Source organism: Callospermophilus lateralis, chromosome 6 (assembly GCF_048772815.1).
Source record: "Callospermophilus lateralis isolate mCalLat2 chromosome 6, mCalLat2.hap1, whole genome shotgun sequence".
Classification (NCBI taxonomy): domain Eukaryota; kingdom Metazoa; phylum Chordata; class Mammalia; order Rodentia; family Sciuridae; genus Callospermophilus; species Callospermophilus lateralis.
Genome location: NC_135310.1, coordinates 117,987,148 through 117,998,249, shown reverse-complemented (window position 1 = coordinate 117,998,249; position 11,102 = coordinate 117,987,148). Strand labels below are relative to the sequence as shown.

The 11,102-nt window shown below is 46.0% G+C and overlaps 1 pseudogene across 1 annotated transcript; it reads right to left on the bottom strand.

Moving 5' to 3' along the window:
* Window positions 1-5,971: 5,971 nt before the first annotated feature.
* On the bottom strand, window positions 5,972-10,747 carry LOC143401983 (exosome complex component RRP41 pseudogene; annotated as a pseudogene). The gene is made up of 3 exons (XR_013091703.1): window positions 10,742-10,747; window positions 10,031-10,636; window positions 5,972-9,593 (listed from the first exon to the last, which is right to left on the bottom strand). The product of XR_013091703.1 is annotated as an exosome complex component RRP41 pseudogene (transcript).
* Window positions 10,748-11,102: the final 355 nt, after the last annotated feature.

Here is an 11,102-nt window from a genome sequence, read left to right as displayed (position 1 = left end):
AGTGTAGAGTCCTGATCTGCAGTTCCATGGATGTTGGGAGCTGCCACATAGGAATTGAGCGCCCCTTGGCCTTGAGTGATGAGAATATGGAGATGTGGCAAGCCAGCCATGGGCTGTGTGTGTGTGTGTGTGTGAACTATGTGTATTGAGCACACAAAGTGGACTGAACTGATATTGCCCCTCTGTTTGGGCGGGCCTTGATCTGGTCTTTTCCCTTGCTCTGCCATGGTCCCCACATAGCTCATGAAATGGGCGTGGCCTTCCTAGATGTCAGTCAACCTGCCGACAGCAGGACTTCACAAAGCTAGAGGGCGCTAGAGGGCGCAGTGCAAAATAGGGGGCCTCAGATCAAAAACGCAGGAAAAAGAGATGTGATTCAAACCAGGTTACCTAGTTTGAATATTACACAATTGTTAATGTATTTAAACATCACACAGTAATCTATAAATATGCATAATTTTATGTATTGAATAAAAAATTTAAAGATACTAAAATATTGAGTTTTTTCCTTTTAATCATTTTATTTGATGTAAACCATAGTAGGGATATGCTGCAATGGAGTAGACTTTTTTTCCTCTTCTTCTTACTGGGTAAATACATAAGACTGTGAATGGTGGAGAGAAAAAAGCAGACTGGAATCCTCAGGAACAAAGAAAGATGTGTTGATGACTTCCCTGGACTTTCTTTTCACATCATATGTCCAAGACTGGAAACTGAAGAAGTCAACAATCTAGAAATAGTAATGGAAGAAAACCAACAAAGCCACCCCCAAATGTCTCTCTCTAGCCAAAGGACTGGAAGGAGGGAAGTCTAACAGTTTTTGGACAAGGATGGTTTTACTCCAGCCAAACATCAGCAAAGGCCAGTAGAGAACCTTTTACACTCACCTGCCTGCGAAGTCACTCCAAATCCCCCTTGTCTTCACCAGTTTTCTGTTACTATAGCAAGATTCCCTAGGCTGATAAGGTAGAAAGAAAAGAGACTTATGTAGCTCACAATTCTAGAGGTTTAAGGTCATGGCACCAGCATCTGCTTGGCTCTGGTGAAGGACTCATGGTGCATCACAATGATGGGAGGACATGTGACAGGAGAGATCACATCTTAATTCAGGAAACTGAAGCACAGCTGGGGTCCCATGAGAACTACCCTTTCCAAAGGCACACCCCAATAATCTAGAGACTTCTCCCTAAGACCCACCACTAAACACCCTTAAATGTCCCCCTACCTCTTAACATTCTTATAATGAAACCTTGGCTGGGCTCTCCACAGATCTACAGAATCGGCATTTCTGGGTTGGGGCTCAGGAATCTGCATTCTCACCTATGACCCTGGAAGTTCTGATGCTAAAATGGAGGATCAGTATTCTAGACTATTTGATAATTCTTTCTCTTATTTTGTATCATGCTTCTGTGCTGTGAAAAGAAGACCTAACTATACCTGCTTACATGTTTCAAAGATCCTTATGCAACACAGGAGCAAGCTAAACCTCATGACATTCTGATACTCAGTCCTCACTCAGAATTCCTGAACTCTGTCACCTTGCTGCTTAGTTTTTTGTTTTTTTTTTAAAGAGAGAATTTCAATATTTAGTTTTCAGTTTTTGGCGTACACAACATCTTTGTTTGTATGTGGTGCTGAGGATCAAACCCGGGCCGCACGCACTTCAGGCGAGCGCGCTACCGCTTGAGCCACATCCCCAGCCCCTTGCTGCTTAGTTTGTGAGTTATAATTCCAGACTTTAATCTCACAGAGAAAAAAAAGACTAAAAAAAAAAAACCTTGGGTAAAACCCCCAATGTCAGAAAAGATACATAAAAACAACAAAATAAATCAGTCAACATAAATAGAAAGGATAAAGGAAATGTGACAAATAACTGGAAATGTCTAGAGATACAGCAGTTCTGGGTCAAGGCCAGGAGCTATAGCCATGTCTTCTGAGAGGTGGCTGTGTAGACCCAGGTACACAGTCAACCTCAAAGCCACTAGTGGGGCTGACCCTGGTGACTCAGCCTGAGGTGTTAGGTCAGCTGGGCTGCCCCTGGCCCATGTGAACCTGACTTGTGTTTGCATCCCACCATGAGGTAGGGTAGAACATGAGTGCCTGGAGTAGGTGGGCTGCAGGGCCTTGGAAAGCAGGTTTGATAACAGAAGGAAAACTGATACAGGAATGAATAAGTAATGTCCAACAAAAGGGTGGGCTTTTTTTTTTTTTTTTTTTTAACACAACCCCAGTCGCTTATCATAGGGTGGGGAGAGAATCCTAGGTATTGTGAGGCTGCCTTACAAATTAGCTCCCTTGCTCTGCCACCTGCCTGGGAAAGGCTGACACTCCCTGTTCTTACACCCTGACGACTCCAAATTGACCCCAACCATCAGTATCTTCCACTAACTATCCAAGTGATATATTGGACATAGAAGTGGCATAATATAAAGGTGAAATTAGCAAAAACTTGAAATACAAGGGTTGGAGTGTGGCTCAGTGGTGAAGTGCTTGCTTACCATGTACAATGAGGCCCTGGGTTCTGTCTCCAGCACTGCCAAAAAGCACAAAACAAAAAAAACCTTAAGATTAATGTGAAATATTTCCCATTAAATAAAAACATTGAGATTGGGACCTGAAAAGTAAATGAATTAGTAAAGCTTCATAAATGTGGAATGGGGAGGGGACCAGAGTGAGGGATGTATATTGTTCTCTCCTATGTAGGTAGAGAACTAAAGAGATGTTAACCTTTCAATTTTTTAAATGGTGACATAGAAACTGACAGTTTTCAAACCACCCAAATTTGGGGGAACAAAGAACTAAAAGCTAGACCATATTAGTAGAAATATGTAATCAAACGGTTTAATTATTTTTTTAAAAAATAGTGGAACAATTAAATTGAGGTGGCCTGATTCAAGCCAGTCCCATCAATTGTTAACAGTAAATTTCAATAAAATTAGGTCCTCTGCTAAGAAAGCATCAGTAATAATATCCTGGTATATGTTGTTTAAAAGAGGAATGCCTAAAATATGAAAATGGATAAACTTCAGACAATACCAATAAATACCACAAAAGTAAAATGCCAAGATTACTGATGTGTGATAATACAGAATTGAAAACCACAGCCATCAAGTGGAACAAAGAAATATAGTTCATATTGACAAAATTAGTGAGAGCAGATAACATGAACTGGGTACTGATGAAGTTACAGTTACTCGGGGTTTCTCCACTTCTACTGGTGGGTGGGATTTGCACAAGCGGCAGCCTCTGCGGCCCCAAGTGTGGCAGTCCTTAATGGCCAGCCCTGCCCTCCCCACAGCTCACCATCAATCTTTTTCTTTCTGGGTTCTTGTCTCAGGAATTCAAAGAATGAAACCCACAGACCAGGCAGGATGTGTGAGTATAACAGTAGAATTTATTGAAGAACAGGAAAAGAAACCTTGCCATCCAAGAGGGGACTCCATAGCATGTTTCCTTGCAGGAGTGTGCTAGACTGGGGATTTGTCTAGCACTTGGGTCACTGCTATTGGTCCAACTTTTGCCAACTAGGGTTGAAAACTACTAATGACAATGATCCAAATTTATGCTAATTAGGGTTTGTAAACCTACTAACACTATAGATCAGCTCTACAATCTGGACCTTCATTCAGGTCTGCCCCATTTCCATTTTCTCATCACAGGTCAGGAAGTGGGGTTGGGGATTGAGAGTTGAGGTCTTCCAATGGTCATGGTTGATGCTAGCAGGTTGCTGCAGCTCTGCATGCAGCCGGTTTCTGCCGCAAGCATTTATCTGTACCATACCCAGGCCTGGTGCGCAAGGGTGACAGGTCCTCCCATCTTGGCTCTCAGAATGTCAGACCCGCCAGACTGCCTGGCAGGCTCCACACTGCCAGGGGCCATCCTTGCCACCTGAGCTCCAACCCACCCAGGCCACTGCTCCACTGCTCCTCTGCTGCTTCTAGGCAGGGACCCGTAGGCTTGCTGCTCCACTTGGCAGCTAGGGCACCAGTGTCTTTACATCTGGGTAAAATTTGCCTCTGGGGGAAAAATGATCAACCCTACTTAGAAACAAGGAAGCTGGGCCTGGCACCACCGTGCAGGCCTGTAATCCCAGCTGCTCAGGAGTCTAAGGCAGGAGGATCGAGAGTTCAAAGCCAGCCTCAGCAACAGCAAGGCACTGAGCAACTCAATGAGACCCTGTCTCTAAATAAAATACAAAATAGGGCTGGGGATGTGGCTCAGTGGTCAAGTACCCCTGAGTTCCATCCCCAGTACCCAAGGGAAAGAAAGAAAGAAATGAGGAAGCTGAGTCATAGAGGCCAAAGAACTTACATGAAATCCAATCCATGCCAGTGGAACAACCTGACTATGAACTTGAACTTTCCAGCTCCACATTGCTATGAACCATCATATCAGTTTCCTATGTGTGCTGAAGCAGACGACCACCAACTTGGGGGATTAACACTAGGGAAACTTACGCTCTCCCACTCCCCTGGGGCCAGAATCCAACATAGAGGGTTCCAAGGGTCTTTCACTCCCTGCCTGAACTTGGCCCCCAGTCCCACCAGTTCTGGAGCATGTGGCCTCCTGGGGGGCTGTGGACATCCCTCCTGGCAGGGAACATATCAGGAAGTCCATCAGGCTTTTCCTGATGGGGCTCTCTCTCTCTCTTTCTTTTGGACCACTGCTGGTCCATCTTCCTCTGTGTCTTCATCTGCCACCTCAACTTCTGAGTCGCTGGAACTAGTGGACACCCTGAGCAGGGCCCATGTCCAAGGGCCCCAGTTTCCACTTGTTGCCAACAGGCTCTGGGCAGGCCACGTCTTATCAGGTTAGCCTGTTGTCATTCTGTGACCTGCATTCACTCATCTGTAGGTTCTAAGGGCCATGACAACATATCTTCGCTGTCAACCTGTGCTAAATGGGGCATCTCTCTCTGGTTTCAACTGTTCCTGGGGGTTGGGGAGGACGAGTGGCTAGCTCAGGTCTGTGGCTAAGTTTAATGCACACAGCAGGGGCCTTGCCAGCCCTGCAGCACCCTTCTTTGTGTTTTTTTTTGGGGGGGGGCATCCCTGTATTCATGTGGTGGTCCCCACCCCTCCAAACCCCTCCAATGGGGGAACTACCTCTAACCACATGAGGCTCCTGGCAAGCCCAGTCCCTCCCCCTCATCCCCACACTCCACCCAAAGCCTACAAGTGTCTCTCTAGGATCCAGCTGACTGCACCTATTATTCAACCCCAGGGCTGCAAAGGCCCCAGGGTGCTGTTTTTCAAGAGGTTTTGGCCTTTTTGGGGGGGGCGGGTGTACAAGGGGGGATTGAACTCAGGGGCACTCAACCACTGAGCCCCATCCCCAGCCCTATTTTGTATTTTATTTAGAGACAGGGTCTCACTGAGTTACTTAATGCCTTGCTTTTGCCGAGGCTGGCTTTGAATTCTCTGCTGGAATTACAGGAGCGCACCACCATGCCTGTAAGGTTTTGGCCATTTTATTCCTAATTTACTTCTTTGTTGCTTACCTCATTTATCCCAGCAGCGCTGGGCTTAAGCTGTGGGAATATATAGAATAGATGCCTGCTCACGGCACAGGAAGGCCTTCAGGCATTTCATGAGTCCTTTCCTTTACTGACAACCAGGACTTCTGTTTAGATCTTCTCCTGAGGCCTGGAGATAGATAAGGGCAGTGGCCAGCCCCCATCCTCATTTCCCTCATTACCTCTTTTTCTTAGAGACCTAATCTCATTGCAAGCTTTCCCATAAGCTGCCTAGTGTTCAACCCAACAATTAGGAACACACAAACATAAGCCCGAAAAAGGTCATCATTGCTAACAATTTTTTAAAAATATTTTTTTAGTTGTAGTTGGACACAATACCTTTATTTTATTTATTTATTTTTATGTGGTGCTGAGGATCAAACCCAGTGCCTCGCACGTGCTAGGTGGGGGCTATGCTATACCGCTGAGCCCCAGCCCCAGCCCCACTGCTAACAATTTTAACTTGGAAAACCCCAACTTGGTAAAGTGTTCTTCTAAAGCCAAGCTGGTAGCACATGCCTGAAATCCTAGCAACTGAGTAGAAACTGAGGGGACTGAGGTAGGAGGATTGTAAGTTACAGGTTGCCCTCAGCATTTAGTGAGGTCCTAAGCAACTTAGCAAGACCCTACCTCCAAATACAAAATAAAAAAGGCTGGGGATGTGGCTCAGTGGTAGAGTGCCCTGGGTTCAATCCCCAGTAACATACACATAGTGTTCTGCCGCAGTCTGGCTGGGCACAATTCAGGAGCCACTTGTCAAAAGAAACGAACTTTATTTTTAGAACCACACAAGCCAAACAAAACAGCTCCTCAGGAAAAACCTTCAGAGCCCAACTGCCACCACCGGCTTCCCACAAGCCTCTCAACCTCCCCCACTCCTCCTGCTCTTGAGGCTGATTGGCTGGGTCGCATGGGCAGAGCCAAAAAAAGTCCCCCAATGAGCAGCTCCGTGGTCTGAAAGGGCGGGGAAACAGCCCAATAAGCATCACCGAAGAGGAGCCAATCAGTTGGCAGCTAGAAGTTTGCTGGGGCCGCTGTGAGCCAATCATCAACTGGCAGCTGGAAGTTTGCTGGCAGCTGGAAGTTTGCTGGAGCCCCTTCGGCTGTGGCTCTCAACAGTGTTCTCCTAAACTTTGCAACTTAGAAGGTTTGTACACTTGGTGAACATAAATACATTGAAGTTTCAAAGAGCTGATAATAATTAGCATTGCAGTTACATAAAAGTCCTTTGCATATTAACCTAGCTTTTACTTTTGAAGTAAAATGTAGAATCCCTGGTGTGTAGGGTAACTATCATTATGTGACTCTGCCTTTAACAGGTCTGTACAGTTTAACATCACTGACCGACCAAAATTAAAAAACTACATTAAACATCTTGTAAATTTAGGAAACCATGCAAATGATCACAAATAGACTTGTGACCTGGTGTATAATTGCATCTCATGAAAACAATAACAAAATGTTTACTCAGTCAAAGCAAACAGAGGCAGACTGTGTTTTCAGCGGCAGGGCTGCCCAGATGGCAGGATTTTTCAGATAGTATTTCAGAGTGTTGTCATGGGAGGAGAGGTATTTTCAGGGAAATGATTGAGGAGCTCCCAGAGAGAAGTGGGAACCTGATTCAGGACTAGCAGGGTGCTAGGCCCACATGTGGAAAACTAGTGTAAGCATGCGTTATCCAGAGACCTAGACAGAGGTTGATTTAGGAAAGCAGATTCACATTCAAGGGAATGTGGACCATCTCCACAGCGAGAAGTGTGTCTTGGGGTTCCTGTCACTCCTTTTAAAGAAAACCCGGTCGGGGCTGGGAATATATCTCAGTTGGTAGAGTGCTTGCCTCACATGCATGAGGCCCTGGGTTCAATCCCCAGACACACACACACACACACACACACACACACACACACACACTCCTGGTGAGGGATAGCAACGGAAAGGAACATAGGAATGAAATAAATCTGGTGATCTCAAGATTGTTTGTACTTTCTAATTTATAAATTAAACATCATCACCGGTATGAGGCATTTGTATTTATAGTTCAGTATCATCTAAGTTTTCAGATATCCAATGGGGGTCTTGGAATGTGTCCCCCAAGTGTAAGGGGAAATGACTATACATACATTATTTTTTAAATGTCACTGAGATCATCTGGGAAGGAAGATTAAAGCTAATTTTTAAAATATTTCTATTTTGTACATTGCTGTATTTTTTTAATCATCTCTTTCCCAAAGCCTATTGCTACCATGGATAGTTCGCCTCCTAGGACCTGACACACAGTGGGTAATAGATAGACATTGGTTCAATGAACAAACAAAATGAAAGTATGGAAGCCTTTCTTTCTTACCTTTATTTCCCTTCAGAGACTATTTCTTCAATTAAATTCACTGCATGGGCCCCTCAAATGTTCCCCCAATTCCCAAAGGGCTGGGTAAGTGACAAAATTACCTTAAATATAATTCCTACAGCCTTCCTCTCCTGCTAAAAGCTCAACCATTTTCATGCATCCATTCAAGAAATATATATTGGTCACTTACTATATGCAAAGGACATATTAATACCAGCAAAGTGCTGGTATTAACTTCTCCAAAAGATTGTCCTAGTGAAGTCATTCAGTCAACAAATATTTGGGCACCTTCCACTATTTCAGGTGCAAGGACTGCAGGGGTGGCCCCTGCTTTATATGCCTTAAGGTCTCAGTGCCAGAGGTCTCAGCCCCTTGTCTAAAGTGTACTCAAACAGGTCACATTTAGTATCCTGTCTACTATCTGAGGGAAATTGTAAGCTCACATAACATGTCTACATGGTGAATTTGGAAATGCCCGAACTCTAAAGTAAAGGAGAAACGCAGGGAAAACAGTGAACTAACCTGAATGCTTGCGCATGACTCCTGCCTCAACAATACAGAGGTCACAGGTGAACCTGTGCATAGAAGCACCCTGAAAATGATCCCTAAGGGAAAAAAAAATTATTTAGAGATTTTTGTGTTAAAACTATGCGCAAATTCATTGCGCTTATTTGTAAAAAGCAGGTTCTATGCTCAGATCATTACAGATTGTACTTTAGTCTCCAAGACTGTCCTGTAGGACCTGGGTTGTGGCTGACTGACCTGCTCAGGCAGGTAAGTCTAGGGCCCCTGCCCCATCTGTCAATCACTAGCCCAAGGACTGTACCTCGGCCTTTCCCTTCAAGAATGCTGGGTGTGGCCACTAGGGCTGCAGGCAGTAACCAAGTCTGGAAAACACTGTGTGTGAGCCCCAGCCCAGAGTCAAGGGTGTTAACTTCCCAGGTGCTGGAGAACAGGATTCCAGCTGAGGAAGATATGAAGGTGATGCTGAAATGAAGCCCTAATTATGAAGGACCAGGCCTGCCACGCCTTCCCCAGGCCTGTGTGCCAGGCTGCATATGCTCTTTTCTTTTCTTTTGGTGCTGGAGGTTGAACCAGGGGCACTGTACCACTGAGCAAATCTCCAACCCTTTTTATTGTTTATTTTGAGACAGGGTCTCGTTAAGTTGCTGAGGCTGGCCTCGAACTTTTGATCCTTCTGCCTCAACCTCCCAAGCTGCTGGGATAACAGGCGTTAGCGACTGTGCCCAGTTTATATCTCCTCATTTACAAACACAAACCTGGGCAGGGAGTAGTGGCACACACCTGTAATCCCAGAGGCTCTGAAGGCTGAGACAGGAGGATCACGAGTTTGAAGCCAGCCTCAGCAAAAGTGAAACACTAACCAATGCAGTGAGAACCTGTCTGTAAATAAAACACAAGGGGCTGGGGATGTGGCTCAAGTGGTAGTACGCTCGCCTGGCATGCGTACAGCCCGGGTTCGACCCTCAGCACCACATACAAACAAAGATGTGTCCGCCGAAAACTGAAAAATAAATATTAAAATTCTCTCTCTCTCTTTAAAATAAATAAATAAATAATACAAAATGTAGTTCAATGGTTGAGCGCCCCCGGTACCAAAAAAAATATTTAAAAATTAAAAACACAAACTTGTTTGTCTTCCTTTCCTCTCCTTTCTTCTTTTGTCTCACTATGTTGCCCACGCTGGCCTCCAACTCCTGGGCTCAAGGGGTCCTCCTTCTACCACGCGGCCAGCGCAATGGTTTCATTAATGAGGTTCTTGGCATAAAAGTTAGCTAGCGAGATCGAAATAAACACACAGACTCAGTTACCTTTTTTCTATGACCAGGTCCGAGACGGCTCCCTTCTCTGGTTCCCTCCTCTAACCGCCCGGCAGGGCAGCAAGGATTACTCAGGGCTAGCAGGAGAGAGAGAGAGAGAGCACGCCAGGGAGTAGCCTTTTATTGGGGAGCAAGAAATTCAGGGGATAATTCCATCCAATGAAGGTTGAAGGGGGGGCTGCACTCCAAGGTCAGGGTCAGTGGTCAGTTACACCCCCACACGGACAGGTTCTCTCATCAGGAGAGGGCCGGGAAAGCTCCGACACAGCCAGAGCGCCTCAGACCCTAACCGGGAGTCACCCAGTCACCTGTGAGAATGGCTTCCGACACCTCCTGCCTTAGTCTCCTGAGTGACTGGGACTAGAAGTATGGGCCGCTTGAAACTAGTTGCTTAAAGCAACATTTTTGGTTGTTGTTGAGCAGAGGAGCAGGACTTTATTCTGGACATAGGTGGCTGGGTGCTCAGTCCCCCAGCAAGATAGATGCCTCATGCATATGTTGCCATACCACATGGTCCAACAAGGTGTGCACATCTCTAGCAGCTTGGGCAGCGGCCTCAAGCACCCACTACAAGTGGTCCTCATGCAGCCGGGCATCCATTTCAAACAGGGCAATCCTGCCTGAGGCTGGCAGCAGGGCCAGGGCTAGTTGGGGACCACCAGCTGCTTCCTCCACATGGCTGAGGTCTTCCAGGGCTGTGTCTTCCACAAAACCAGCTGAACATGCACAAAGTCCGGCATGGGCATCCCAGCATTCAACACTGCCATCACACAAGCTGCGTAGGTTCCACCATCAGCCTGCAGCACCTGCACACAGATGTCAATCTGGGATCGCGGGTGCAGCTCAGTAAGAAAAAGTCTGGCACAGCTGTAGGCCCATTTCACAGGTCTTACAGCCTCCATGTGGCCTCCGCTTGCGCTCACCTGTGCTGAAGACCTGGAACCCCGATCTCCCTGGAAACGGTTATTTGGAATTCTCTCTCTCCATCCACCAGCATTCTTTCGGCTTTGCAGAAATGTCATGTTTGTTTCTATCCATTGCCTTCATCCTGGCTTCTTTCATCTAGGAAGTTGGGCTCCCACATTATGTGCTAAGCAATTAAAAATTATTTCTGCATTGGGGAGGCACTTTTACAGTGTAGAACGTAGCAATAAAATCAGACAATTTTATTTAATGTCGAGACTCTCGGAGAGTTTTTGTTTCCGTGAAAGACTAACGAGTAAGATTAAGTAGAAATGACGTTCCCAAACGTGACGTGAGTAGAACTGCGGGGAAGTGGCCGAGTGGGCGACAGCTTGACACGATGAGGAGCCCGACTGCGGAGTGCAGGGCGCAGGAGAGAGACAGGGCATACCCAGGGATGCACCTTAATAACTTGGGCATTTACTCATCCGATAGGCGG